This window comes from Lethenteron reissneri, chromosome 4, assembly GCF_015708825.2.
Source record: "Lethenteron reissneri isolate LAM-NWPU_2019-01 chromosome 4, ASM1570882v1, whole genome shotgun sequence".
In the NCBI taxonomy this organism is placed as follows: Eukaryota; Metazoa; Chordata; class Hyperoartia; order Petromyzontiformes; family Petromyzontidae; genus Lethenteron; species Lethenteron reissneri.
This window is the reverse complement of record NC_083782.1, coordinates 2,482,174-2,509,925: the sequence shown is the minus strand read 5'-3', so window position 1 is coordinate 2,509,925 and position 27,752 is coordinate 2,482,174. Positions and strand designations below refer to the sequence as shown.

The 27,752-nt window shown below is 50.3% G+C and overlaps 1 long non-coding RNA gene across 2 annotated transcripts; it reads right to left on the bottom strand.

Annotated features, from left to right (window-relative positions):
• Nucleotides 1-257: 257 nt before the first annotated feature.
• LOC133349187 (uncharacterized) lies at nucleotides 258-15,295 on the bottom strand. Of its 2 annotated transcripts, none has more exons than XR_009755900.1 (4): nucleotides 14,823-15,295; nucleotides 9,207-9,300; nucleotides 8,808-8,907; nucleotides 258-3,265 (listed from the first exon to the last, which is right to left on the bottom strand). It is a non-coding gene; the product is annotated as an uncharacterized LOC133349187 (long non-coding RNA). The 2 variants fall into 2 exon arrangements; XR_009755903.1 differs by lacking the exon at nucleotides 14,823-15,295 and adding an exon at nucleotides 14,474-14,795.
• Between the last annotated feature and the right edge of the window lie 12,457 nt (nucleotides 15,296-27,752).

Genomic DNA, 27,752 nt, shown 5'->3' with positions numbered 1-27,752 from the left:
GACACGAAGATCGTGAGGCAGTGCCCCCCCCCCCCCCCCCCTCGGGTCGCGCCGCTCTGCGTTCGGCACGGAATTCCGTCCCCGGAGAAGTTCCTGGAACGTGCAATGAAACGTCGGACATCGTGCCGAACATCACGTGGCGCACGCGGAAGGCGCTCCATCAGAGGACTACGCAACACGATTTTTGTTGTCAGGACAATAGTTTAATTTTGAATGCGAAATTGGTCCGATGCTGAAAGGTACTGTGGGGGAAATATAATGGCTGCCTCTGGCATGCATAACCAAGAGGTTTGCTTTGGCTGACATGGCTTGTAACAGCAAATATCAAGTCCTGGAAACAATATTCTGCCATCCGAGCTGCACAGGTTCAGCTGGGGAGATGTCAACTACCTCAACTACCTCGCCTGGTAGACAGGGGGTCGTGGGCTCGATCCCGACCCCTGACGCCTGCTGCTGTATATTTTGAGTTTTTTTTATGTCTCTCTCTTTCTCCCCGTGGTCGTGTGAAGTTTTATTCGGCTCTTCCGGTTTTTCCCTCCACATTTAGAATCAACATCATACGTTATGGTGTATTTGGCTGCTAAACATTTCCACACAATGAGAAGCCACTTCTTTGAGCTGTCATTTGTGATGACCAGGTCGCTTCTGAAAAAAGAGCTACACAGCTCAGTGGGGCCTTACCTGGTAAAACAAATATAGAGTTTATCAAATTAACCTTTTAATAACCAAGCGGCTGCGCGGTTTGCAGAGGTTCACGGCTCGAGACCAGTGGCCGCCTCGGTTAATCCTACGAATGTACATCCCAAAAAAATATATACACAATCACCATCTGCTTCGGAGTGGATGTTAAATATCCCATTGGGTTTATTCGAAAAAGAAGAGGCCGCCATATGTGCCGACGTCATGCTCCAAATTTTCTAAGTATGAAAAATTACCCCACGAAAAGCTTCCTCTGTTGGACAAAACCACGCTGGACCCAGTTTCCTCCTTTTGGCAAATCACATCCACCTCTGAAGTACTTCGCGACGAGCTCCTTCGCGAAAACCGTGCGCTGTGACAATGGCAACGCAATTCCACCTGCAAACGCGCGCGCATCTCCTTCATTAATGAACAATTAAAGGCAAACCACGGCAGAGCGATTGTGGCCATATAACCGCAAACTGCGGACGATACTGTAAACCACAGAAGGCTGCGCTTGCCTCAAACGGGGGAGGTAACAGCACAACCGCACCGGACTCTCTCCGGAGACACTCTCGCGGCGGGCAGACCTCGACATTGGCATTTGCCTCCTGAAAATATTGGCAACGCGCAAGACGAATGCGGCACACAAATGAACATTTAATGACGGCCGCCCCTCACTGAATTGGCCCGCGCGATGATGCACCCGTTGGCAGTGGAGGCGCATCCACGGGACTTCTTTTGGGAAAGACAAAGGGGGCGACGCGCCGTAATCCAATAGCAGCGCTTTTGTCTGTGGAAATAACAGGGTTAAAAGGTTGAGGCTAAATTACCATGGGCTTGTATCAGACGCGACTGACAGCAAATTGGATTCCTCATACGATTCGGGGGGCCCACGGGCGATGCTAAATGAACGCCGCGAAAATCAAATAACATCTCGCATCGTCCGCGCTGTTAAATATTTTAACGGCGGCGGGTAATTGGGTTGGTCGGAGTCGGAGGCGCCCTGGAAAAGGGCCGCACGGCCGCTCCCTCGCGAGGTCCTCCAGCAAAGAGACGATGGCAGCTGGGATGAGAGAGGGCATCAGGCATCAGGTAAAAGAAAACGATGAACGCACGCCACATGGGTGGGGGGGGGGTTATGCGCCCCCCCCCCCCCCCCCGTGTGTTGGATTATCCGGCACGGGTGGCCCCAGCAATCGGAAGGTTGCGAGGTCAAAGCCTGATTGGGGGGAGGCGGGGTGGGGGTTTAACTCAGACCATCATAAAAAAAAGAGTACCGCTGTGGGGGGAAGTCAACGTCGGTTGCCGTTTTGAGAGTCTCTCTCCTGCCATAGCAATGTGGGACTTCCACCGCTGCCTCGGGACTGTGACGAGCAACCCCTTCGATGCTTATCGGAGTTGGAAATCACTTTGTTGGATTTCTTTTTAATTGTTCTTGTTGTTGTTGCGGTTAGCACTTTTCACTTACAATCCGGAGGTCGCCCGATTTAATTCCGTCTCCCGGAGTGGCGGTTGAAACAACGGTGCCATACTCTTTGGTTATTTCGGTAAAGTCACGTAAGCCACGTAAGTGACTTTACCGTGCCAGTTTCTACGACCTCGCCGCCAGTGTCCACCCAACAGGTGCGAGCATGGCTCCACGACAGGTCGTTGACCAGGGTTTTGGCAGGTTGCGGCGCGATTTCTGAGAAAGGTGCCGGTTGCCCCAGCACACCCAAGATGCCTGGCCAGCAAGGAGGAGTAGGCCAAAACGCCCTCGAGTGCTCCCCCTCGTGGAGGCCCTTCGGCCAGCGGTGTCGCGCGCGAGGCCATTGCAGGGCGGCGCCTCGACCACTCTTCTTGTTTTTTTGACGCAACATCGATTGAATGAATGTACTGTCTACGAACAAAGTGCGCTTGCCTCTTCATAGCCTCCAAACCCCAACACACATTTCTGCCCATCCCACGTTTTGTTCATTTTATTCCACGAATTGAATTTCGGTTTTTTTTTGCCAGCTGAGATTTCATACGGTGTGTGGTCTGGTGGTCTGCAGACGCCACGCTTGAGGTCTGTCTGCTGGGGAATCTGCCTCGCATTTGTGACGCGGCGCCCCTCGAGCTCACGTGCAGCCCATTAACCAATCCGCTGCTGGATGAAGGCCTCCCTACCCACTTCCACCCTGTGCCATAAGAGCCGTGGCGTGGGAGGTAATTTCACCATACTTCACCGCGCTGGTCTGCGTGAGTCGGCGAGAGCAAGTGGCATGGGCGTGCAACAATAGACGTTGCTTTCGCTGCCCCTCTGCTGCCCACCACACAGCCACGCAGACGCTATGACGCCCTGTTCGTGTGAGCGGTGGTCACCAGGGCCTAATGTCAAATGTCACCCGGAGCTGTTCAGGACTGAGCTCTGGAACAAAATATCCTGGCTTGGGGGGGGCGGGGGGGGTAAATCCAGGAGGTTGTGAGTAATGCTGTGTGGCTATGTTGACGAGGAGCCGAATTTGAGATATTTGTTTGGTGCGTCGTTATTCTTCCGTGCAGTTGAGGCCCCTGGAGTTGCTTGGGTCCACAGGAGACGTTGCTTCGTTTAGTTTGTTTGTGCCTGGCAACAACACGGGCAGCTTACATTACTGAGCAGCTTGATAACAGTTTAACAACAGCAGAAAACTATTAAGAGCACAGGTTGGAAAGATTCGGAATTGGACAAATGCGTTGTTTATTTTAAATCGCATTTTCTCTTTATTCCCTATACGTATGCCTCTGTCTTTCCAGAGGCTATGAGGGGGTCGATGGTGGAGGGGGGGAGGGTAGAGTTATGGAAGGAAGCAGAGAGGGAATGGTGGAGGGGCTTAGTGAGAGATGGGGGCAGGATAGGAGCCGGGGGGGAGGGGGTGATGAGGGTGAGGGTGCGATTGGTGAGGGAGGGGAGGGGAGGGCGAGACGCCGTCGTGGGGCGGACTGCGAGATTGATAAAAGCCACGTCACGAATATTCGGTGGTGGCCGCGGCGCCGGTCTTCAAGCTCCTTCAACGTCCGCGGCGTGCGAGACAAACCTCGGCGCCTTTAAAGCATTCGGGGCCTGGAGGCGCGATGGCAGAACCATTTAGCGACGGCGTTCAGAGCGAACACGCGGCTGGGACAATGGGGTTGGTGAGGATGCATTGACAAAGCGAATTGCTTCGGGAGGCACTGAGCAATGAATGTGCAAAACATTAACCTCAGGTTCACCCTGAGCGCTGCTTGTACCTGACGGCTAGAGATTTCCCCTTTGTAATCGCCGTGTTGCTTTATTTCGTTATTTCGTGAGAAATTCACGGTTCGTTTCTGACAAATGCTTCTCTCCATTGATGAATGTGTTTCATCATCGTCATCATCAACGACGATCTACTGCTGCGTGGGGGCATCTGTGCCATTCGCTTAGTTTATTAACGCCGTGCCGCTTTGTCTACTAATATCACGAGAAACTGTCGGGTTATGTGGGACGTTTTTATTACGTGGCTGACTGGATTTGAAAGCAGGTTCTCGGCTGTGCCCAGCTCTGCACTCTGACCTTCAAGCCACCATGGCCACCGCCGCGGTAACGAGATGTTAACTACCTCCCCTGGTATGCAGGAGGACGTGGGTTCAATCCCGACCGTGACGCCTGCTGCTGTATATTTGGAGTTTGCGGCCCTCTCTCCCCGTGGTCACGTGCATTTTCCGCAGGGTCCTCCGGGTTTTCCCTCCACATTTAGAATCATGCGTTTAGATGATTTGGCTGCTATAAATTTACACGTGGTAAGCCACTTCTTTGAGGTATCAATTGTGGCCAGGTGGCTTCTGAAAAATAGCTGTATAGCTCAGTGGGCAAAATAAAATAAAAAAAAATACTTTAAATAGTAAATATTCTAAATTTACATTTTCTCCCCCCATATGAAATAAGTGTTATTTACACAACCTATCGGCTGCATGGCCTTCTGGGAGTGCATAGTTTCATCAGCATTGATTCAAGAGAAGCAAAACTCTGGACCGGTTTCGACATAAAGTGTCTCATCAGCAGAATCAGGCTTACTTGAATCAATGCTGGTGGACTGCCGGATTTTATGCGCATTCATTCTCTATTGGAGATATTGGCCCTAGATTGACAAAAAATTCAATAACACAGAACTTTTAAATAATCATTAGTGTTGTTATATAATCTCCGTAATCATGTTAACGATTATTTTGTGTTACCTAGCATGTAGAAAAAACTGAACACATCAATAACACTGTGGCCTTAAAAGTAAAATATATATAGTAGGCGATGTTGTGGGGCAATGTGCGATGAAGGTTCATAATTTTCAGTTTGGTTTGGCACTTAACTTGGCTAAATTCCAGCTCTGAGATTTCGAAATATTGGTTCGAGTAGCCTGCAACAAACACCTCTCATGACGTGACACCGAAAGCACATTCTAAATTTTTTTTTGTTAATGGGGGGAAATGGCAAACAATATGAACAAAAATAAAAATCTAAATTTCTTTTTTTTTATCACCAATTGACAAGAAGAGTTTACAGCCCTTTGTTAATCCACTGTTGGCTGAATGCCCCAACCATGGCCTTCTTCATCATGGGGATTGTTTAGCCATACTTCACCACGCTGGTCACTATGTCATGGTGTCGGAAAAGCCCAAGGGATCTTAAAGATTGCTCGCCACTGATGTTAGCCGTGGCTGGGAATCTCATTCAGGCCTCTGGGGCTCATGACCACTGCAACACTGCTCCACTATGTCTATATATTAATACGATTATAAAACACCAGCAGTCCTTGGCCAGAAATCAAATTGTCCCAGTGGTGAGTTTGAGACCCCAGGTTAGTGCAGTGCGTCGCATATTCCGCCGTCACATTAACCGCCCACCACCCCCTGCATGCCGGTGCACGGTGTGACCGTCATTCCTCTGGATGTTCACACATCTGCCTGCACCACAGTCCCCCATGGAGTCGGATATGTGACGTTACTCTGCAGCGGTTATTCTGAACTATCATTCACATCTCAGTCCTTATCCCTGAGCCAACGCGTGCACGGGGAAGCAGTCCGATGCCCGTGTCTGGTCAATGATGCCGCTGAGATTGCCAGAGAGAATCACGCAACGGCTGTTGCCGATCAAGTCCAGCGTGACATCGTTTGGGTTCATTGTGTGCAGGTGGCATAGGATGACATTAAACATTTGGAATTGATCAAAGATTGGACTTTCATTTTTGCAATCCATAACGGAGGATTTTTTTTTGGGTTAGATTGCGTAAATACAAATGTGTCGTTCAACCTGCCGCCACCCGACACAGCCAATTCCTGAGGTTCGTCACGTATAACAAAATGTGCCAATCAGTTACTAGTTCAGCACGTCGATTGCGTGTTGGAGAATAAACCCGCAACATTTACCAGTCGAGTACTGTGACGTTTGGCCGGTGACTACAACAACCAGCCCCATCAGGCCGACAGACAGGATTTAGTCGCGAAATTCGTCCGTGTCAAACCGAATTTGTTTACAATGGAAATCCACAAATGGGTGAAGGGCTCCACCCCCCCCCCCCCAAAACCCATCCGTGCCGTGGGGATTTTTTTGCTTAACCATACTTCACCACCTTGGTCAATGCGGGTGTGAGGGGATGATACCACTGCGGAGGTCTTTCTCTCGTGCCGTATACAACTTCAACACATTCGTCAATAGCAGCCGTGGCCTTTCAAGGAAACTCGCATAACACTCAACGGTTTTTTGTTGTTGTTTGGCAATGGCTCTTCTTCGCAGCGCTTCACTCTGCTACGAAGAAGGGGGCGATCCTGGGGCCTCTCTCTCGCTCCCTCTCTCCGATGAGTTTTCGAGTCGTTCCCACGTGCTGTCCGGCACGATGTCCGGCGTTCCGCTGCACGCGCCGCGAGCTTCTGCAGGAACGGAAGCGCCTTCGGCACCGTCGACTAGCACGGATTGGCTACGCGCGGTGCGCAAGAAGTTCGACATCCATACGCAACACAGGGTCGCGCGGAGGGATGTGTGCCGAAATCCACACGGGACGGTACGAGCGCATCGGTGATCAGTTCATGTATCACTTGACCACCGGTGTTGGCCACGGTTGGGAATCGGACTCGGGTTTGCAGGGTTCACCGCACAGCACGATAACCACCATTCTACCGCTCTACCCCACGCCTGCATATATATATAGTGCCCGATAATTTATTGGAAGCGCCAGGGGCTGTACAAACAGACAAAGGAAGTCCTGCGGGTGGTCTGAAAATGTCATGGCTGAGCCTCAAAATGTGGGCAGTTCCCGACGGGACGAGCGATTCGAGTTCTTGCTGAAAAATCTCGGGCCGTTGTTTAACTCCTTCATTGGCAGCGAAGCGTCGGTCACTCCTGAAACACCGGCCACTTCATCGTACGATACATCCGTACACAGATATTTGTTTAGGCGTTACTTTCCTTCACGGGGATGCCTGCGGTGTAATGTCCCGCACACTGGGCTTGCCATAAAGCGGTCTCCGGTTCGGTGCGATCTCCCGCGCGGCACGGCAGTCGAAACGATGGAAGCACGTTTTTTAAATCGCCCAGCCTTTGTCCACCCGGCAATACAAATGCGTACACCACACACAGTTCGCCAATGAGCAGATCACGTGCGGTGGGGTAAACTGTGGGTACTCCGACCTCCTCCAAGGCATCTTGGCCAGCCCAAAACACCCTCTCTGGGAAGGGCTCTCCAGAACACCTTCTAGTGAGAGGCCCTTCCAACAGCAGCGGCACGAGCGACCAATTGCAGCGCTGCACCTCTACCGCCACCCTTTGGCTTGCTCGCGGGTCAGCCGGATCAACCGTGGCGCCGATGCAGGAAATCATAAACGCAGAAGTGCACGACGCTCGGAGGTTATCGCTCTACCAGTGGCGTAACTAGTGTGGGGGCAGGGGGTGCCTTACCCCCACCACCCCCTCCCCACCCCCCTCCCTCCTCTGATGGCCAAAGCTCCTGACCGATTGCCGCACCCCCTGAGCTGATAATGAAGTCACTACGGCCACTGCGCTCTACGCTTGCAGAAACGAGCTGTGTCCAAAGGGCCGCCACTCACCCTCACACGGCAGACACGTTGTTTCGCAGTGCACGGTCCCCTTGGCTGCCGTGAGATCGTTTGAGAAATTGGCGTTTGCCCTGCCCAGCGATGTGTCTGATGGGTGTGAGGGCAAAACGTTTTTTTTTCCATTATTCCTTTACGTAATGATTTATTTCATTTCTCAACACTGCAGAATCTTCTTGGGGTTTCTTTTTAGTATTGCACGATTTCTATTAACTCACTCTGTCTGTTGTTGTTATCGTTGTATCCTCAAATCTTGTAACTCTATTTTAACCCACTTTCCAATGTGGTATAGACTGCAAACTTGCTATACTTGTGTCATACTGATGACAATACTATATTCTATCATTAAAAAAAATAACAGTCTTTTTTATATGTTATGTTTCGGCTTGGGTCTAATTGTCCACGCTCAACTGACGTTGGCTGTAATCACCACGGTCCCTCACGTTATGGCAAGCTTCGGGGCCACTTTTTGGAGTCGTGGAGTTCTTCCATTACTAGTAGGGTACATTTCATTAAAGCGTGTTTAAAAAAAGTTTTTTTTATATATATTACTTATTATTTAAGGTTGGAATAAGTGAACGCAACTGGATATTGCATTCTACGCCAGCATCTTGAACAGGGCAGTTTGTTTCTCTCTCCCTTGGACCATCCGCATGCTGCTTACGTATCGGCCACCACAACATCACGTCCAATAACTATGCTCAGGAATGCTTCAGATGCTGTCCGTATTTGACGATTACTGCCCTGGTCTGAAGGTTACCAAACTGATCCCTGCAATCCAGAGGTAACAGGTTCGATTTGATCTCCGGGCGAGATTTTAAAAAAAGTTTCTTGAATTTCCCCACTTATGTCAACTCCAGCACTATAAATGGGTGACCCATGGGTTACACCAAAGTTAGTCGTGTGGTAGGTAAATTGTGGATATCTGGCCGGCATGGAAGAGTGGGGACAAATATTGTCTTGAGGGGCTCTCTGCCAGCAGTGGAGGTGGCACACAGTTACATGCCTGCAACCTTGACACGGTTACCCATCCGTAATATCCCCATTCAGCTTTAGCAAATACTTACTTGCATTCACCATTTTTTCATCAGCCATGATCTGTCCACTGCTGGATGAAGGCCTCGCCAAGCCACCGGTCCTGCGATGAAGGCTCGCCATCTAATCTTCCTGCGCGCAGGCCAATGTCACCACTCCATTTCATAAATACTACACAGTATTGTACTGGCTGTGTCAATACATCGCCTGTGCCAAGCTAGGTGCATGTTCTGACAGGTTATTCGATACGCCCCCCCTCCCCCACCTTATCTCAATGATGGGGGATTACAGGCGAGAGACCCGTACAGGAATTACTCAAATCCAAGCCAATTGCACCTCCCACAATAGCCATTGCTATGGTGCAGCTGCCTGTGGCGAGGCTTGCTCTTGTCAATACAAAAAAATATACATCGTGTGTGTAATAATAATACCACCGTCATCATCATTGTCTATCCACTGCTGAATGAAGGCCTCCAAACAGCCATCGCCATCCTGCGTCCAGTGCTGCTGTCATCCATCGTACTCCTGCACAGGAACGCATTATTTATTCATTTTGTCAAGACAATATTAATATTTGCCTGTTTGTTTATTATTGTGCGAGGTAAGGCCCCACTGAACTATGTAGCTCTCTATCAAAAGCGTCCTGACCACAAATGACAGCTCAACGATGTCGCTTATCATGTGGATATTTTTTCTGCAGCCAAAGACTTTGAATGCGTGATGTTGATTCTAAATGTGGAGGGTAAAACCAGAGGACCCGAAGAAACATCCACACGACTACCAGTTTTCAAACTCCAAATATACAGCAGCAGGCGTCAGGGTCTGGATCAAACTCACGACCTCCTGTAGACCAGGCGAGGTAGTTAACATCTCGTGATCGTAGCACCCCCATCTCTGTGGTGGTCATCCTCCCAGATGCATTCCCGCAATTGGCTGCCACTGCCGTCACCAGCCTCGCCCATCAGCCATCATCCTGTCCCATGATGCCTCCTGTCCAAACCCATTCCCTTTCCTCTATTGTCACTTTGATGCCTCTGATTTGTACCTTATCCCTAATCTATGTGTTCCTTTTTCTCTCGGTGTAAATTATACTGTGTACAGGTAAAGGTCGGGTAATTCCACGTGTGCACCAGCGTGCCACATTGGGACTCGGTTACACCACGGTAGCGTGAGGAATAGTCTAGCCAAAGACATCAAGAACCACTTCCTGATCGTCGAACCCGCCGTTAACCTTCCTGGTTTCTAGCTGCCACGCCGGCCATCGTGGGCCCTGCTCGACAGGCTCCGTACCGGCCAAGGGTTCGTGTGCAGCAGCCGACCTCTCTCCATTCACGGGGCAAACGTCGTGAACCACAACAACCCGATTTGTGGACGTGGCCAGTGACAGACCGTGTGGCACATTGTCGACAAGTGACCCCTGACCAGACTCTAAGATGGTGGATTCAGGGTCCTGACCCTGACCAGACTCTAAGATGGTGGATTCAGTGTCCTGACCCTGACCAGACTCTAAGATGGTGGATTCAGGGTCCTGACCCTGACCAGACTCTAAGATGGTGGACTCAGGGTCCTGACCCTGACCAGACTCTAAGATGGTGGACTCAGGGTCCTGACCCTGACCAGACTCTAAGATGGTGGACTCAGGACCCTGACCCTGACCAGATTCTAAGATGGTGGACTCAGGACCCTGACCCTGACCAGACTCTGAGACGGTGGTTGCAGGGTCCTGTCTCCACGCTGTTGCTGATGAATCGGCTGTCACCTGGCTCGGCAAAACGAGCAGACGATGACAATAAAAATAATAAGTGATTCCACCACACTTTACCGACAGTTGTTGTTAAAGTAGATACCTGCCATTTATTGTCGGATGTCAATTACATGCACAATATTATTTATTTTTATTCTACCAGTTCGTATAAATATATAGATATGCTAATGCCCAAACGTTCACTCGTATACAAGTAAATGGTTATTCAGAAGCAAAGGGAGACACTCTGACTTGCTGATGTGTTTTTTGCACACATACTCGATATGCGCACACACACACGACACTGTATATTGTCCTGAAACCCACCTGGAAGTGGGAAATGTCAACCAAATTTGTGCTTTTGTGTGCGCTTATATTTTCATAAAGACACAACGAAGCCCGTCGCGTCTCGTGCCGCTCGCCACACAACAATGTAAGTGGCGAGCATTATCTTCCAAGTACGGAACACCTCTCGCCCACTCAATAATTGGCCAATAGCACCTTGCTATGTAGAGCACCGCAGAGCGTGGGCAATTGTTGGCACCGGGTCACCGCGTGGCTGCCATCCTGCTTACCGGTGCTTCCTCGCGCCTCTCAGTTGCGTTCACTCTTTGCGAGCGAGCGAATACTGTGCAGCGCGTTAAAAGTTGACATTATTATCACCAACCCTTTTTACAGTGCGGCTTTTATTATCCGTATCTCATAGGGTCCGTAAACGCTCCTATTATCTGTGCAGCCCTCTTCTTACTGCTGTCTACAAGTGTCCGCACTTTTTTCCCCATCTTGGTTTGTCAAACAACTTTCCTGTCCCCCCTCCCCCCCGCAGACAAGCGGAGTAAACTCGCACAACCCCGCGTTGTTGTGTCCCCCACACGTCGCCATGGTTAAGAGGAAGTTCCCCTGGAATGACCTGGAGGAATAGGTTGCGTGGGAGACCACACAAGCACGAACAAAACTGATTCGTGGCTCCCCGCTGCGCTTTGGGTTCGTGGCGCATTCCTCGCGAGGTTCGACCTTGTCCTCATGATGCGGCAGAGGCAAGAGAGAAGCCACGGTGCCAATTGCCTGCGAGCACGCTCGCGAACATTGGTTTCCTTGAAATATCCGGTGCAAGGAACAGTGACTGAATATATTCGGTTCGTACAGGTTTCCCGCGCATCATGCGGTAGATGCGTTCCAACCAAAGGGCGCACAAAGCGAAACCGCACGAGGAGACACTTGGCTGCCAAGTAGCGTGTACAGTGCATATAAAAAAACATTTATATTTTACAAGGTAAGGCCCACTGAGCTATGTAGCTCTTTGTCAGAAGCCGCCTGGCCACAGATGATAGCTCAACGAAGTGGCTCATAACGTGGCAATTTAAAGCAGCAACCAAATACTCTAAACACGTTGATTCTAAACTTGGAGGGAAAAAGCGAAGGGCCCGGAGAAAAATCCACGCGACCACGGGAAGAGGGAGACATGCAAACTCCAAATATACATCAAGCGTCAGGGTCGGGATCGAACCCACGACCTCCTGTATACCAGGCGAGGTAGTTCAAATCTCACCACCGCATCATACGTAGAATTTTTAGTAGAAATCCGATAGCCGCATATATACGCGAAATCTCACAAACCGCACCCGCGTAGAGCGAGCGGAAGCACGTACTTGCTCCCCCAGGAAAACGAACGTTTGTATCCGATGGCAAACATTCATTGCCCCCTACCCCCCCTCCTCTACATATTAGTACCTCCGAGTTAGGGGTGAGGTAGAATTCGAGATTTTGGTTCGGGCAATAGGGTTAGGAGTTAAAGGTCAAGGTTAGGGGGTTACGTCAGAGGTTAGGAGTTGTGGACAGGTATTAGGAATAGGGATTAGGTTTAGGGGTTAGGGATTAGTCTTGGAGGTTACGGTCAGGGGTTAGCATTAGGGGTTAGGATTAGGGGCTAGCATTAGGGGTTAGGATGAGGGCTTGGGATGAGGGGTTAGGATTCGGCAGAAGACCGCGATAGCAGCAGTAAGTTAAAAAAACAATCTAAACCACCCACGTCGACAAGCCTGCCTTGAAAGAAAAATGTCTAACTGGTGACGTTGCGTGCAATGGCCTTTCTTCATGGCACATCCAGAGGAAGGGCCTTTGCCCAAAACGTCGGCGTTGACGAGCGTGTTGAGTTTTTTGTATTAATTAATTGATTGCATGCGCAGCACTGCCAGCACACCACCACCGCAATTATTACAGTGGCGATAAATGAGTGATGATGAGGCGACTGACCGCCGGCGAGCAAGTGACCGGAGTGAATTGGTAAGACGTGGAGGGAATCGGCCCTCGACGGCGCTGAAATGACACGCAATGGCCCTTGGCGGAGAAGACGGTTAAATCTGGCATCACGGGGAAGCGAGTCGATGGTGAGGTTTGCTGGGTCTGGGCGGAAGGTTACAGTTGCAACAGAAAAAAAATCCCCACTGAGACCAGGGTTCGTGTGCACGAACAGCACCAGCTGATGAAAACAGGGGAGTGGTGGGGGTGGCGGGTTGGTGGGGGGGGGCATGGAAGTGAGTGGGCAGCAGATGGGGTGGGGGGCGAGGGAATGGGGGGGGACCCTTGGGGCGACGTGCGGCGCTGGGTCCCCGCGTGCGTTAATTCCGGCACCGCCGCAATGGATTGCCGTGCGAAAAGCAATCAACTCAGGCCCCGGCACGGCGGAATGAATATTGATCGCCGATTGGCGAGAGAGAGATGTTAGGGTCGTCCCGAATATCCGCTCCCCCCCCGTGCTAAGAAGCAAGAGGGGGGGGGGGCGGTGGGCGAGGTGGAACAGGGCACCGTTAACCCCAGCGCCGCGTCCCCATGGCGGAACGCACCCACGCGGTTATCCGTGACGTTAATCGTTGCCCCCCTCGCCTGCATCGTTGAGAAACGACTCGATGAGAATATGCAGCTTCTGCAGTTACTGCATATTCTTGCTGAATGGCTGTGTCGGGTGGTGGCGGGTTTTACGACACATTAATATTTACACAATCTAACCCAAAAACGACTTTATTACGGGTAATATTGGTCGTAAAAAACCTGCGTGTTAAACTCGATGATTCATCCGCGAATTGTATAAACGATGGCAGCAACATAACTACTAAATCCCATCATCAATAAGTCTGCGGGCTATGATTGGCTTTTGGAAATTAAGAAATTAATTTGGTTTTCGTTTTCACACGGGGAGCCCAGCCCCCATGCCCACGAAGGAGCTGACGGGAGCCGGGTGGCTTCTTTCCTGGGTAAACTTGCACAATTGAAATAAAGGTTTAACAAAAAATTACTTGTAAGACGTACAACCTATCAGCAATGTTGAGAGATTCGGCAAACGAATAAAGAAATCCCAGCGTGACTTACACAAAGATGGCATTACGAAAAGTTAATTCCGTCAAGGATCGATAAATTTAACTTTTTTATCGCGAATTTTTTTGTTTTCCAATTCGATACAAATTACGTTCGCGTGTGTTTTTTTAATCTTGTTTTAACTTTTCGCACACGGCGTGAACTTGCTGCGTGACACGAATGTCCTGTGCGCTGGTTGGTCGAAAACACTTTAGTCTTGTTTTTACGGGACCTATTACAGGGCCCTATTATGCATCATCTATAAACCGTATCCCTTACAATGCCCTGTTGATAAATTACCAGTTAATGCCCACTCATCTATAACCGTCTGCCGAAGAGCGTCATGATTACGCTCCAACTTATGTGATATCCGTCTGCAGACGCTAATGAACTTGGCTGTGAATATATTATTTCGCCCCGCGTAATTTTATAAATGAATGCAAATGCATAATCTGCTGGAAATGTTTCCGTTACTATTTCTCTCTCTCTCAGAGGTGTCGGCTAAACGACTGTTTTGAATCATTTCTTGCCACTTTAGCACGAGAAGAACCGCATTGAAGCTTGACTCAAAGCAAAGGCGCAGCGCTGCAATGACTCGCTCACCACGCCACTACTGGCAGAGGTGTCGCCACGACAAGGAAATGATCTTGGGACTCTATAAAATCAACTCTATAGAAGATCTTGGCCTACTCTTCCACGCGCGACAGACATCTCAGAAGAGGTAACGATATCCTCACTTTACCCCAACACACACACACGCCGTCACCCGCCGATCGATTGACCATGGCGAGGTGGTTAAGAAACTTGCAACCGATGTTGCAACTGCCGCCCCACGAGATCGAATCCAACCGGCGCCCTCTGGATTTACCACACGGCAGCTCAACTATAAGTTCAAACCGTGTTTAATCAACGGGAGCAAACTCTATCGGCGTGTTCTTTCTGCGATGTGTACCTTCGTATAAAATGCGGTGTTCGCGTAGCGTGCTTTTCGGTGTCCGAGGTTGGTGGATCACCCAAGGATGGGTGAAGCGTATCAGGGCCAACGAGCCGTTCGACTCTGCCGTGTGACCAATCGTCACCCGGCAACCAACTGGGATTTTGCGGAGAAGGAGAAAATGTATTTTTTTTAGTGCAGAATCCAAATTGCATTGCAGAAAAAATGTACAGAAAAAAATATTCCAAAACCGACAGTAATGCTAAATGGCAAATCCTAAATCAAATAAATGATTGTATGCATATTTCATAAGCACTTGGGACTGGCTTAACACCATACGAATAATGCTTTCACAAGTTAAGCACATAAAAATAAGTTATACGGTCACTTGCACTCTTTAATGCTCTTATTACGGTGCTTTGATGATGTGATGTACTTGTTCATCGCCTCACCACGGTGGCAAGTTTAATAAATTCCAAAATTGCTTTCACTCCGACGTAAATCACTGGACACGATTGTCGCCATAATCCACTCCCCCCCCCCACCCCCACCCCATCCCAACACCGGTTCTCACGTTAAGAGCGTGGCAAGTCGACGGAGAGGCCCCAGCGGCTCAAGGGGCTTGTAATGGTGGTGTCAGGGCACCCAGCCAGCAACGGCTGACATGCAGGGGCTCGCTCGCTTGCAGGCAGGCAGGCAGCCACCGATGATTAAGCCGAGCTTAAGGATTGCGGTGAGGTCGGTGGTCGAGACTTGGTCACCAATAACTGCACACACACATATGAAGGTTTAACACGTAGGCTTTCGCGAACAATATTACCCATGCGATAGAGGGGTTTGGGGGGGGGGGCTAGATCGCGTGAACATAAATGTGTCGTGAAACCCGCCACCACCCTACACAGCCAATTAGTAAGGTTTGTCATGTGAACAAGACATGCCAGTTCGTTACTATATTCTTGGTTCTTTCGGTGAAGTCACGTAGAAGGGAAACAATAAACTAATAAAAATATAAAACAATAAAATTCTCACGACGTTATCATTTTATTGTTCCTCTTCTACGTGACTTTACCGAAAGAACCAAGAATATGAATCCCTGCAGTCACGAAAGCTTTAGATCAAAATGTAGTCCGTTACTAGTTCAGCTCACCGCTGTGTTGCTGTGGATTTACTCTCCAACACACCGGTGTGCTGAACTAATAAGTAATTGGCACATTTTATTTACGTGCAAAAAAATACTAATTGGCTGTGTCGGGTCGTGGCAGGTTTAACGACGCATTTATATTGACGCGATCTAACCCGCAAACCGCCCAGCCCCATACGACGTAGGAATACACACTCAAGTTCCGCACGTATAGCTTGTCAGCAAACCTACTTTCTGTACCGCCTTGCACAGGTGCGTAAGCGTCGTGCATGTGAGCATTCAATAATTCTCACTCCAGGTTGCTATCTCTTTGTTTAAACTGTTTTTGAAGCAAACGAAGAAAGCCGTAACAATTAAACACTAAAAACGCGTTGTTATTTCTTTATGACAAATTAAACCTTCACGAATATGGTGATGTGTAGGCATGATGAACATATTCCACGCATGAAGGTCTATATCATGGGTGGAGAACCTCGGGGCAATAACTTAATTTCACATGGTTCATGCCCACATGAAGAACATTACTTCGAAACAACCTGCGAATGATATTTTCCTGTCACTGCAAGCATCTTGGCTATACTAGTCAGATACGAATCGGGTAACTACTGCCCTCACAAACGCGGGTTGGTTGTTGGCCATACACGTGGCCTGTAATCCAGCACTGTGGAGGGTTGATGGATTGCACACAGATGTTGTAAAAATTCCCTTCCCGTGGGCATTTGTGCCATGACCTGGCTTGCCAGGAGAAAAACTGTGCAGCAAATGTGCTCACCACCTGTTCCGAGTGTATGGGATAGAGTGTCATCCCTCGCATGCATAGATGTTCTCCAAGTGTTCATTAATAGGCTGAAAACATCTTAATGTATAGGCGACTGCAGAGCTTGGGAGGATGGGGGGATATAGTAGTAGGTTTTTACCAGTTTAAAAGGGTAAAAACCTACTACTATATTTTGCCACTGGTAAAAGAGATCTCATAGTGTAAATGCTTACCCCGAGCTCTCAATACTCTGATATTGCACTGTGTTTGAGTTGTACGCCTTCTGGTGTCATCTGGTCCAACACCAATGGGGACTAGGCTCTAAAGAAAGCCGTCTCGGGTGTGGACCAATCAACTTCAAGGACAGTGCATATTATTATCATTATCAGAGTTGCTTCTTTTTGTTTGCTTTTTTGACTACTTGTGTTGTGGTTATTGCAAACATGATGCCTTGAATAAAGGTGCCAGTTTTGTACCAGTTTAAAAGGGTAAAAACCTACTACTATATGTTGCCACTGGTAAAAGAGATCTCATAGAGAGGATGGGGGGAACTTACCGCGTGGCTGTGGTTCCTCGTATCTCGGGAGTGGTTTGTTCTCTTTCGAGAGCGAGCGAATATTGCGCACCTTGCAAGTTAAAATTATTAAAATTAAATGTTTGGAAAGCGGTCGTACAATTAAGGTTTTGGTTAAAAATGCATGGACAATTTATGTACGTGTAAAGACAGATTAATCATCATTAGGATCCACCATTACTCATATTGCAAAGAAAGACTTCCACAAAAGAAGTAACATGGTATCAATATTGGTTCCCAGTATTTGAGAACACTGTGTTCCTCGGGGGAAAGAGAGCAAACATTCGTTCAAGTGAGGAACAGATATTCGGCGTGGAAAGTGCATTCGTTGTCGAGACCGGTAACGCCGAGGTCCACGCACCGCACTTGCATTTCAATTGCAGGCACAACCTCGATTTCACGCGTGGGAAACCGGTGGCCCCTTTTTCGCCCAAAGAAGATCAACCATAACTCTGACGGATTTCCCCCTGAAGCTCCAGGAAAGAAAAAAAAGCCATTTAAAGTGAAGTGTGTGTGTGTGTGCGGATGCATTGATATTTCATCACTTTCTCTACAATTTTTTTTTTAACAAGAAATGTGCTACTATCACAGCTGCATTGAAGTCCAATCCCGAGGGTGTTGTGACTTGCAGCTTCACATGCCCACTCCATGAGATCCTGGGGTCTCTGTGTTAAAAATATATATTATATTTCCGATCGTTATCAAAGCACAACCAGTGCAGACTGTAACCAGTGATATGACGTCGCAACAGCGGTGATATAATTACAGATAACCGTAAGTGATAAAGAAAATCAATCTCTTCAAAAGAGCGCGGAAAATGGATTTGGAATTCATTTTGATTTAGCATGGAGCGGGTATTGAGGAGGAGGGGTGGTTGTGTGTGTGTGGGTGTCACTGTTATAATGCGTCTGCGTCCGTTTCCCATAAAGTTTGAAAGCTCTGCAGGCAGCCTTCAAATCAGCTGCTCGTACCTTGCAGATTGATGCCGATGTTGTTAAGAGCTGTGGAGATGCCACACCGTGAGAGCGGTGGCGCAGCGGTTTGCGCGACGCTGCACTACGAACCCGGCGACCCGAGTTCGATTCCCGCTCACGGCCAATACCAGTGACGATTATCTTTGACCGGTCCTGGGCCTCCCCTAGGTCGACTCAGTCCCAAATGAGTGCGGAGTGTGTAAAATCGCCAGTGGGGTGACATACGCGGCCGGGCGTGCTGCTGGCCACCCACCCCCTCGTGTGCCACGCTGGCCTTTCACCGGTGGTGCTGCTCGCTAACAGCACTTGCCCCAACAAGCTGTTACAGGCTATACGGGGGCCTCTTTGTCTTTGGAGGTGTCACACCGGTGCGGGCTAGGAGGAGGAGAGACGGAGAACGGCGGTGAGATGGGAGAATGAGATATGGGGACAGTGGATGTGACAAGTGGCACAGAATAGCTCATGGAGAGAGGAAATGTAAGCAGCCAACCCCATGTGGTGATGGGACCTGCGACTCATAGGAGGATGTGAGACGATGTAAGTACGGCCCGTGTAAGTCCGTGGGGTCTCAACGTAGGTATGTGCGAGTGTATGGGTCTCTGTAATTCTGTGAGCCTCAACGTTGGTCTCTGTAAGTGTATGGGCCTCTGTGCGAGTGTGTGATTCTCTGTGTAAGCCTATGTTGTTGTGAGTCTACGGGATCGGTCTGTAAGCTTATGGATCTCTGTATGAGGCAAGTGGATGTGACTCGAGAAGAGGCACGGCATAAACAATATCCCACGATGACTAATTTCAGATTTCACGTGCAATTCAAGTTAACCATGACCAGTAATCGAACTCATGGCTCCAGGGTTCATAGCGCGTGCTTAACCACCGTGCCACCGCTACACGCAGCAATGGGCTCTTACCATGCTGTAAAGGTCACCCTATCTCTCTTTATCTTAGCGAGCTGGCTCGAGCGGAAGGTTCTCCCCGTGACGCTGCGGGAGGGCTGTTGATGCGATTGCTCGGACACACACGCACGTGACCCGCCACTTTCGGAGCAGGGAATTGTTTGAGTGACGAAGGGGTGATAAGGCAACTGCTCATCAGAATCGGTTACCAGTTTCTGAAAGTCGGGAACCGGGACCTCATTTACAGTGGAATGTGAGTGGCAAATTCACGGATATGCACACACGGCACCACACGGCAGCAGGATGTATTTTTACAAGGCTAACAACAAATCAAATTCAGCATTCACAATTGAACAACTTTTCACTTCATCTCTGGAGACCCCTCCAGCTGGCGGAGGCCCCTGGGCTGCGGCCCCTCAAGCCCCCACGCCTTGATCCGGCCCGGCATGTGCCCCCTGCTGTGCACACTTGCGTTTTTTATCGACTGGCGCTTCGCTTGTTGTTGTGAACGTCACTCCTCCGCCCTCCGTTGTTGCTGGAGGGCGACTGCCTCCAACTGCCAAGTACCTGCGTCCTTCACGAGCCTCCTCCACAGAGGCTGGTCTTGACACCGCTGGTACCAGTCATTGGCAAATCCACACAGCTTCATTTCCTCTGTGACCATATATATACCATTTATACATATGCAGTGACATCAGTGATGTCACTGTATGGTGCCGGCCTGAGAGGGCCACAGCACACGATGCACCGTCATCGCATACACCCCGTAGGCTGGTGTAGTACCTGCCATAGCGGGGCTTGGTGAGCACTGGGATAGCGCGAGCACCACGCATAGCGTGTGGTGGGGGCTCCCACGAGGGGGAGCGGGAGAGTGGCACCCCAGCGGCAGGGTTGCCCCAGGCCATGGCACTCTGGTTGACCCCGCAGATACGTGATCTGGAGTGTCTACAGAGAGGCCCCCAGGTGGGGGGACTAGGGGGTGATCACGTGTCTGGGGAGAGCTCTCGAGAGGGATCGAGAGGGAGCTAGAAGGCTCCAGAAGGTGGCGGGGCCTAAGGCGGAGCGGCCCCGACCCATGGGGTGATATAAGGAGAGTCCCTGAGAGGGACCGAGGTCGCTGCTGTCTACAAGCTGGAAGCTCAACATCTACAAGGCGGAAGCTCAACACCTACAAGCTGGAAGCTCAACACCTACAAGCTAGAAGCTCAACATCGACAAGCTGGAAGCTCAACACCTACAAGCTGGAAGCTCAACATCTACACGCTGGAAGCTCAACATCTACAAGCTGGAAGCTCAACACCTACAAGCTGGAAGCTCAACATCTACAAGCTGGAAGCTCAACATCGACAAGCTGGAAGCTCAACATCGACAAGCTGGAAGCTCAACATCTACAAGCTGGAAGCTCAACATCTACACGCTGGAAGCTCAACATCTACAAGCTGGAAGCTCCACGTCTACAAACTGGAAGCTCAACATCTACACGCTGGAAGCTCAACATCGACAAGCTGGAAGCTCAACATCTACACGCTGCAAGCTCCACGTCTACAAGCTGGAAGCTCAACATCTACACGCTGGAAGCTCAACATCTACAAGCTGGAAGCTCAACATCTACACGCTGGAAGCTCAACATCTACAAGCTGGAAGCTCCACGTCTACAAGCTGGAAGCTCCACGTCTACAAGCTGGAAGCTCCACGTCTACAAGCTGAAAGCTCAACATCTACACACTGGAAGCTCCACGTCTACAAGCTGGAAGCTCAACATCTACAAGCTGGAAGCTCCCCGTCTACAAGCTGGAAGCTCAACATCTACAAGCTGGAAGCTCCCCGTCTACAAGCTGGAAGCTCAACATCTACAAGCTGGAAGCTCAACATCTACAAGCTGGAAGCTCAACATCTACAAGCTGGAAGCTCCCCGTCTACAAGCTGGAAGCTCAACATCTACAAGCTGGAAGCTCAACATCTACAAGCTGGAAGCTCCACGTCTACAAGCTGAAAGCTCCACGTCTACAAGCTGGAAGCTCAACATCTACAAGCTGGAAGCTCAACATCTACAAGCTGGAAGCTCAACATCTAGAAGCTGGAAGCTCAACATCTACAAGCTGGACGCTCAACATCTACACGCTGGAAGCTCCACGTCTACAAGCTGGAAGCTCAACATCTACAAGCTGGAAGCTCAACATCTACAAGCTGTAAGCTCCACGTCTACAAGCTGGAAGCTCAACATCTACAGACTGGAAGCTCCCCGTCTACAAGCTGGAAGCTCAACATCTACAAGCTGGAAGCTCAACATCTACAAGCTGGAAGCTCAACATCTACACGCTGGAAGCTCTACGTCCTACGAGGCAACCACGTGGTCGCGGACCCGAGTGAGAGGGTCCGACCCTTCGTAGCAGTAACTCCCCAGTATAGAGTAGTTAGCTGGGTGGTCACCACCCTAGGCTGTATCTGGTAAAGGGGCAGTTACCCATTTGTGTTACGTGGTACAAATAAAAGTGTTGCCTCTAAAAGGAACGACATCTGTGACCCAGTTGGACCCACTATACATACATACACACATATATACACCGTTTATACATACGCACGCTAACTAATGCACCATGGTAGCTCCCTTTGACAGTTAAAGAGGTTCACAAACTGGCAACCAATGCTTAATCGCTTAATTCATTCATATATGACCTTAATAAAACGGTAATGAAAGCGATCTATATTTTAACAACCCCACTGCAGATACAGCATGGGTAGGTGGATCACACAGTGATACTCCTACAATAATACTCACGTCCGCTTACATACAAGTACAAGAGCACCACTGACCACGTCACAAGAATCTGCCAGAACCTCCCTCTGGCAAAAAGAATGTGGAAAAATGAAGCGACAAAGCCGCTGAATGGAACCGGCAAGGAATCACCCCCCCCCCCCACCTACCAGTGAGGAGCTCGCATCTGGCTCCCAATTCCAAATCGTTCACATGGCGGAGCCCCAACAGACTGAGCAGAGTGTGGGTGTCAGCAGATGCAACTCTCTCCTGAAATCGTGGGGAGGGGGAGGAGGAGGGAGGGGGTCTTCTGGCACAACCGAATAATGGTGCTTGTCGGGAGAAGCAGTACCGGATGATTCTAGTAGCAAAGGTACGGGCCCCGCACTTTCAAGGGCCCCGCGCTAAATGCTTTCAAGCTATCAATTCCGGTTCAGTGATTCTGCACTTGCTCTATTACTATAGTACTATACCGCCTTCAAATTTTATGAACGACTGGGTGTTTAAGGTTAGCGATTTGTCGTATTATCTGGCTGTATAGCAAATGAACAAATACAATTACTTTACCATGCAAGTAAAACATTAGTGTTTTAATATTTAAGTGTAATTTTTTTATTTAGGGCCCCTTTATAACATCATATGCTACAGGCCCCACACTAGCTTCATCCGGCACTGGGGAGAAGCAAAACCATGGACCATCTCATGAGATGTCCTGCGGCAACCTCAACGCTACTCAAGATGTTGGCACTGCCAACAGCGGAAGCGGTCGCTTGCGCAGAATATTGGGGAAAGAGCGTAGAGGTTGGTCAGGAGACACGACGGAAAAGAAGTGTTTCTGGAATTTAATTTGTAAATGTTCTATGATCAGTCTAAAAATAATCAGCCCGCGCCGACTTGCGCTACGGGGAATGTATTTTGTAACGTTGATTTATGTTCGTACAATCTTTTCGATTGCTCATTTGAGTGACGCAGTTCAATTTGCTTTTATTTCGATTTGCTTCAGAGCCGTACTGTCCTTTATTTGTTTCTTATTATGCCTTTGTCATTTTTGGCGACCCAGGTCAACCTTTGCCAATGAGACTCATCCTGTGGTCTTTTGAGATCTCCCCTGGTTACGCAAAAATCAACTTGAACTTGATATCCCAGCCTGTGAGGCAAAATCAAATGTGTTTCTTTTTCCTTGCAGGCGCACGGTGGACAGATGTTTAATATGAATCTGCTGGCATGATGCTTTAGTTGAAGCCCTTGAGGGCACACATCCAGATGCCTCCATCACCTCCCCTTCCCCTCCTGTGTCAATGCCCTTTAAAAATGCAGTAGTGCCCACTGAAAAATTGAACCGCCGGTCTTCGCCGTGTGATAAATTATTTAAATTTCCTATTCCTAATTTAATTCTTTTTTCAATAATAAAACCCGCATTCACGATGCGCTAAATAATTGTCATACTTTGTTTATTAAATAATAGAATATGTCTATATATTACTAGCTGTACTACCCGGCTTCGCCCGGGACTTGTATCCACCACGGCCGGCCGCCTTTGTCTCCCCAGTGGCGATGTTAATACGCCACACCAGTTACTCGTTTGAGGCTGAGTCGACCTAGGGGAGGTTCAAATAATCTTGACCGGTGGTGGCCATGAGCGGGAATCGAACTGGGTTCGCCGGGTTGGTAGCGCAGCGTAGCGTTAACCACTACACCCACCGCTCCTCACACACACAGACGCACAGACACAACAACAACAACAACAACCGCCATTCGCCACTAAGTGGCGGTGACGTCACCACGATGCTTGTGCCAGGCCAAGTGCACCTTGAGGCCACGTGAAGTGTCGAAAGCCCGCTGGCAGGAGGTCACGGGGCAGACCCAGCAGGTGCCACGGGTCGACTGACCGAGATGACCGAGATGACTGGCTGATGCACCACCTGTGCCCCCTACTGTGCCAACTTGCTGTGCTTTAGCCACCCGGCGCTCCGCTCGTTGTTGTGAGCGTCGCTCCTCCGCCCTCCGTTGTTGTTGGAGGGCGACTGCCTCCAACTGCCCAGTAGCGTCCTTCACAGACACACACACAGACACACACACAGACACACGCAGACACACACAGACAGACACAGACAGACACACAGACACACAGACAGCACGCTAACCACTACACTACCGCTCCCCACACACCACACACGCACACACACAGACACACACACAGACACACACACACAGACACACACACACAGACACACACACACAGGCAGCACGCTAAGCACTACACTACCGTTCCCCCTACACAACACACGCGCACACACACAGACACACACACAGACACACACACACAGACACACAGACAGACACACACACACACAGACACACAGACAGCACGCTAACCACTACACTACCGCTCCCCACACACCACACACGCACACACACAGACACACACACAGACACACACACACACAGGCAGCACGCTAAGCACTACACTACCGTTCCCCCTACACAACACACGCGCACACACACAGACACACACACAGACACACACACACAGACACACAGACAGACACACACACACAGACACACAGACAGCACGCTAACCACTACACTACCGCTCCCCACACACCACACACGCACACACACAGACACAACAACAACAACAACAACTGCCATTCGCCACTAAGTGGCGGTGACGTCACCACGATGCTTGTGCCAGGCCAAGTGCACCTTGAGGCCACGTGAAGTGTCGAAAGCCCGCTGGCAGGAGGTCACGGGGCAGACCCAGGTGCCACTGGTCGACTGACCGAGATGACCGAGATGACTGGCTGATGCACCACCTGTGCCCCCTACTGTGCCAACTTGCTGTGCTTTAGCCACCCGGCGCTCCGCTCGTTGTTGTGAGCGTCGCTCCTCCGCCCTCCGTTGTTGTTGGAGGGCGACTGCCTCCAACTGCCCAGTAGCGTCCTTCACGAGCCTCCTCCACTGAGGCCGATCTTGACACCGCTGGTACCAGTCATCGGCAAGTCCACTCAGCTCCACGTCCTCCTGTACCACATCACTCCATCTCTTCTCCAGCCCGTGCCGCGCCCGTCTAGCCCCCTCGATCCGGCCGAACAAAAGCTGTTTAGGCATGCGGTGGCTGGGCATGCGGGCTACATGACCCAGCCAACGCAGCCTTGCCTGCCGGAGGAGCTCACTGATGGGACTTTGCCCAGATCTTTCAAGGATTTGTGAGCTCCTCACACAATCCAGCCTGGTTAAACCCAGGATGGATCGTAGGCAGGCCAGCCTAAATGTTTCCAACCGGCGAAGATGCTCCACCAGGGGGGTCCACGTCTCGCAAGCGTAGAGAAGGGAGGGAATGACCGTGGCCGAGAAGACCTGAAGCTTCGTGCGGAGCGACAGACCAGGTAGCTTCCACACAGCGTTACGCAACCGATGAAAAGATATTGCCGCTCGACTGATTCGGAGTGAGACCTCTGCTGATAGACTGGAGCCGGTCATAAGCACACTGCCCAGGTATGGGAAACTCTCCACTCTCTCCACAACTGCCCCATCACCAATTGGGAGTTGTGGGGGTGGAGTGTCCGATGGTACAAAATACCCAGGCAGGTGCTTGGTTTTGGTGGGGCTGATGGTAAGGCCCCACCTCTTAGTGGCACGCTCCAGTCTCAGCAGCAGCGCCTCCAACTCCTCTTCTGAATGAGCAGCTATTACCAAATCATCGGCATACATAACGTGGTTGACCAATAGGGAGCCATCCCTTGATCGCACCCGGGCGTCGATCAGCCTCCCATTATATCTGTACCAAACGGAAATTCCCCCGGTACAGCTATTGAAGGCTTCACGAACTACGCGGTCAAAATAGATGTTAAATAATGTGGGAGCCAGAGGACATCCCTGTCGCACCCCAAGGTGTACAGGGAAAGGCTCCGACTCCCGGCCACGTAGTTTTACCCGGGCCCGCTCACCATCATGAAGGTCCTTAATGATCGTGAGCAGAGGGTCAGGGACTCCGAAAGCACGAAGAACAACCCAGAGTCCAGTCCTACTGATGGTATCATAGGCCTTGACCAGGTCAATAAAGCAGAGATGTAGGTCTTTTTGGAATTCCCTACACCTCTGCTGTAGCAGACGGACAGAAAATATGGCATCTGTGCAGGACCGCCCTTTCCTGAAACCGCATTGGGGCTCCGCAAGCCCCTCCTCAGCGTGCCTAGCAAGGCGATGTTGAATAATCCTTGCCAGGACCTTACCCGGCACACTGAGGAGTGAGATGCCCCTGTAGTTGTTACAGTCTGTGCGGTCCCCCTTCTTAAAGAGGGGGACCACCAGGGCATCCTTCCAGTCCTGCGGAACCCGTCCAGTGGTCCAGACTGTTGTTATGATGTCATATAGGGCAGTCTGTGCACAAACGCCACCCTCCCTCAGCATTTCGCTTGGGAGATCATCTCTGCCCGGTGCCTTCCCTGGTCTCAGACTCCGGATCGCCCTCAGTACTTCCTCAACAGCTGGAACCTCAGCCAGCCACTCACAGGGGGTGACCTCTTCCAATATTTGAGGCACCGCAGCCTTAGCAGGGTTATCCCCACTTTGTGCCATGATGTTTTCCTGGCTGAGAGAATTTCCCTCCCCCAGGACCTCACAGAAATGCTCAGCAAATCTGCAAACCTGTTCCTGGGGGTCGGAGATTGGATCACCGTTTTTTCCTCTAATGATGGTAATAGGTGTGGCGCTGCAGGTTACTTTTTTGATGGAGTTAAATAGTGATTTGTGATCACGGGCCACTGAGGCAGACTCCATCTCCTCAGCAACCCGCGACCACCACCCATCCTTACAACGCCTTACGGCTCTCCGAACTTCCGAGCGAAGGCTGCGGTAAACCTCCTCATTCTCTGACGTGGGATGCTGTAGGCGATGAGAGTGGGCCTGTCGCTTTTTCTCAATTAACCTGAACACCTCCTCTGTCAGCCAGGGTTTCTGGGGAGGTCTGGACCGCGTACCCAAAGCAGCCATTGCAGCTGCATGAGTCACAGTCCTAAACCTCGCCCATTTACCCTCGACATCAGGTGGAGTGGGGGACGATGCCAACCCCAGCTGCAAGCGATGATGAAATTCTCGCTTGCAACTTTCATCAGCTAACTGAGACCAGGCCACTTTTGGTTGGAATGGGATCCTGGGTGTACACCCACCACCGGAGTGGAAGAAAGGCAGGCGCATCTTACAGATGACTAGTCGATGGTCAGAGGACAGATCAGCTCCACGGTAGGTCCTGGTGTCAAGGACATGGGTTCGCATCCGCTGGTCCGTCACTATGTAGTCCAGCAGATGTTCTTGCTTGGACCCGGCATGTATCCATGATGTTGTGTGGATGCGCCGATGCCGGAAGAGCGTGTTGGTAATTACAAGCCCATGGGCTGCACAAAAATCTAGCAGCCTCCTACCGTTATTATTGAGCTGATCTGGCCCATGCCTTCCAATCACTCCAGACCAGGTGTCAGCATCATGACCAACTCGGGCATTGAAGTCACCCAACAAGATGACTCTGTCCCGAGTGGCCACTTTAGCCAGCACCTGTGACAGGAGGTCATAGAAAGCGTCTGACTCATCGGCTTTGCTTGCATCCCTCCACACAGACACACACACAGACACACACACACACAGGCAGCACGCTAAGCACTACACTACCGTTCCCCCTACACAACACACGCGCACACACACAGACACACACACAGACACACACACACAGACACACAGACAGACAGACACACACACACAGACACACACACAGACACACACACAGACACACACACACAGACACACACACACAGACACACAGACAGCACGCTAACCACTACACTACCGCTCCCCACAC